The sequence below is a fragment of the Falco cherrug genome, chromosome 8 (genome assembly GCF_023634085.1).
Source record: "Falco cherrug isolate bFalChe1 chromosome 8, bFalChe1.pri, whole genome shotgun sequence".
NCBI lineage: Eukaryota > Metazoa > Chordata > Aves > Falconiformes > Falconidae > Falco > Falco cherrug.
The window spans coordinates 13744256-13747895 of NC_073704.1; the positions used below are offsets into that span (position 1 = coordinate 13744256).

General features: G+C 39.8%; 1 long non-coding RNA gene across 1 annotated transcript; it reads left to right on the forward strand.

The window, feature by feature from the left end:
• The first annotated feature begins 1463 nt into the window (after window positions 1-1463).
• On the forward strand, window positions 1464-2116 carry LOC114014572 (uncharacterized). The gene is made up of 3 exons (XR_003558123.2): window positions 1464-1652; window positions 1823-1874; window positions 1974-2116. It is a non-coding gene; the product is annotated as an uncharacterized LOC114014572 (long non-coding RNA).
• The last annotated feature ends 1524 nt before the right edge of the window (window positions 2117-3640 follow it).

Sequence of the window (3640 nt, forward strand, 5' to 3'; positions counted from 1 at the left end):
TGTGCACATTACTACACACATGTAAAAAAGAACTGTTCACATGACTTAAAGTTTTGACCAGTCCTATGAATTCTGCTACAGAAAGTCTCATTTTTACTCTATGAAACAGAACTCCAGCTTGGGTAATAGACAGCAATAGCACAATTAAAAAATTCCACCTGAGGCCAGCTCTGTTCAGCAACCAGAGAAGAGGAAGAGAGCTAATTAAAACCATGTTCTCTAAAAATCAGAAGTGGTTAGTTGCACGTACCAGATAGAACCTAGTATCTGTCACAGGCAACTGACCTCAAAACAGAGAAGGGAGCATGGGAGGTGAATGTAGCTACAACAAAACACACAGTCTGAAGAAAAAAGTGATTTAAGTCCTACTAGAATCACAGGTATTTGTGCCTAGGTGAAAAGAACAGCAGACACTGAGCTAAAGTAGATACTAAGGGCACGTTCACGCAATCCTGGCACAGATAGACCTGATGATATAATTGGGAGTTCTGCCTATTTTGAGATCAGTGTCTCAGTAATTTATTAAGTTCTCTTAACCAGTTAGTCCAGATAAGAAGGATTTCATATTAATTAACTACAGGTTTAAACCTGCAAAGGGGCATTCTGTATCTCAGAGACCACCTCACACCTTACAGGAGGGAGCTGGAGGTATCTTTTGAGAGCAAACACAGGGACCATTACTGTTCAATTTTGAGATTTTCCCTGCATTGCTGAAACCTCTATAGGCTGCTCCAGCAGCTGTAAGTTTTGCTTCTACAGCAGTCAGAAAGCTCTTGAATCATTAACATGGGAATATCAGCATTGCTATTACTCCCAGACATTTCTTTCTTCACTTTCCAATGTTTTCTCTGTCCTATCTGTCATTACCTTGTTTTCTCATTTTCCTTTTCATTAAAGACTGTTATTCAAGGGAGGAAATGTAGCACAGTCTGAGAATTCATTCATCATGAATGGAGAGAGACATATACTCCAGTGACTTAAGCAGAGGATCAGGAGCCAGGCTGCTTGTAAGACCTAGCCTGACAGTCTCCCTCTTGGTCTTTGTGCAAGTCATTTAAGGTCAAATACTTTTCCCTTCCCACAGCCAAAAGTTCAGCAGGGGGTCAATTCCTTTGGACAGAAGAGTTACCCCACCAATATTGATGCTCCAACTTGTGTGGTAGCTACACTGTCCTTGTGTGAAGGGCAAACGCTTCCTTTAGGCTTATCCTCACCACAGTTACAACACAGGAGATCATGAGCTCAAATATTTTGTGATCACATCAATGCATAGCATGGCTTTACAAACACCACAGGCAGGGACAAGCTGTGTACACACATCAGCTGGTCACAGCAAAATTTGGCTTGGATGAGAGCCTTCTCCCAGCGTGACTGAAATAAAGCACATTTTTTTTCTGATCTGCTTTAGCTGCAAACTTGTGAGTTTGCAAATATCACACAAACCAGTTCCCAGCAGTAACTAGCGCTGACTGGTTCACCATAGTCATCCATGAAGACAACTCACTGTGGTTGACATCTAGTCACATTTCCATCTCCTTCAGTCTTGTGGCATTGGGATTAAGGAGGAATTTCCACAGAATGGAGGTGTGCAGTGGACAGTGTGTGTGGACTCCAGGTGCAGTCCCCCATGAGCATCCCAGTGTACCTATCAGGTTGCTAAATCTTCTCTGCAGACACATATGACAGAGCAGCAGTGCTTCTTTCATCCTGTTTTAGTTCTCCAACTGGATATAATAAATTTTACTTGCTTAACAATAGAGTTGGAAAAAATAAAATAATTCACTTTAGCATTAATATGAATGTGTTTCTTTTTACCACACAGATGGGCAGAACCAGACAAAGGAGATTCTTCTCAGGAAATGAGCTAGTTAAAAGTAAGTTATGTGAAATTTAACCTAATTCCTGTGGCACCATTTGTTGGATGCATAGACTTGTAGCTAATTTCCCCCTCATTTTTTTTCTCTGGGAAACAGGAGTACTGTTGCTGAATTCAGAGCACCACAAAGTCAGGATTGTCTCACTGGAAGCTTCAGATTAATGCAGGATAAACAGACTAAATCGGACTTTGGTTCTCCGCTGCATTCCTATCACATACCATGAATACCTGAAGCAGAACAGTAAGGTAACATCAATTCTGTGAAAGGTGCAAGATTCACAATCAGTTCCTATCGCTGATATGCAAGCTGGTACATTTTCAGAGCAATAAGTGTGAAGGAATTTTCTTAGGTGAATAGATCAAGTATGGATTAGATGGAATTAGCAAGATTTTTGTTCTTTGTCCCTCCCACCCTTGCCCCACCCTCCCACCCCCAACCCCAGATATTAGCTTGAGAGTCATTGCTGCACTTTTCTTTCCAGCTTAAGAGAAAAAGCAAACAACCACCTGTCTTTCAAAGCTTCTTAAACAGTCAAGTTTCTTTGTCCAAATGTTCATTACAAGAATTCTGAGCAAACTGAGCATTGTCCAGTACCTTACACCTTCAGTTCATAGTCTCAAAACATGGCAAACATGCCACAAAAAACCCAAACAAAACCACAGAGTAATACCTACATGCCTTCCCCTCCCTTACTCTTGCTCCATGTTCTCACTCTGATGCTATATCACCTCTTCCATATATGCCAAAATTTGTTTGAATGGATTTGAGCTTAAAACTAACAAAGTAAAAAAAAGGAAGGTCAGCAAACCTGAATCCAGTTCAGTAAAAAGCCATACAGGCATTTTGGCCAGGTTGAAGTACATAATATTTTAGGAAGTGTCAGCTGTAAAGTATTAATGAAAATAACTCTCAAAGCAGAGTTATACAGAAATTCCCTGATCTAAACCCCTACACACCGAAAGCTGTATTAAGAACTGAAATACAGGGACTTTTGAAAACTTACTATTTTCCTCCCTTCTAAAAAAATAAGCAGAATCATACTTGTCACCTTCATGAACAAAGGTAGAATCCTACTAAACATCACCCTTCACACTATTTGAAAGAAGGAAGTTTAGGTACAAGTTTAAAGGGCACTGCCCATTCGCTATTCACTCATCACACAGGCATTAAGCAGAATGTGATTTACTTTGCTTTCAAGGCTGAATGAACTGCCACAGAGAAAGGCACCATTACTGTGCGCTAAAAATATCCAAACACGGGGAGCACAGAGGAGTTGGTGCACTGTAAATTCATATTCCAACATATTGCACACTAACTTTCCTGTACAGACAAGCCCTTAGACTAATAGGCACCTGGGAGTCTTCAAGTCTGAGTGCCCAATAAATAAAAAGGCTATTTTATTTTTTTTTATTGGTGCTCTGGAACCAAGCTCTGATGTGCCTACTCAGACAATGCTTCCATTGAAATCAAGTCTTGGTCTATTATTAAATACCATTTCTTTTACAGCTGCAAGCTTTCCAGGTTAGAGGATAGGGATTTCATATCAAGCCAAATCACTAATCTCAGTCCAAAGGGGATTGTGCAAGCATTTATTTTGATTTTATATAGGTACCTAGATACTCCTTGATTCAACAGAATTGCACTGATGCCTAGTGAAGTAAGTCCCCTCATATCTATTAATTCCCAACTCAGATAAATTAAAAAAATAATAATCAAAATTAAAATTTAATCTCATTTTCAAAACTGTTCTGGATTCAGGTTTG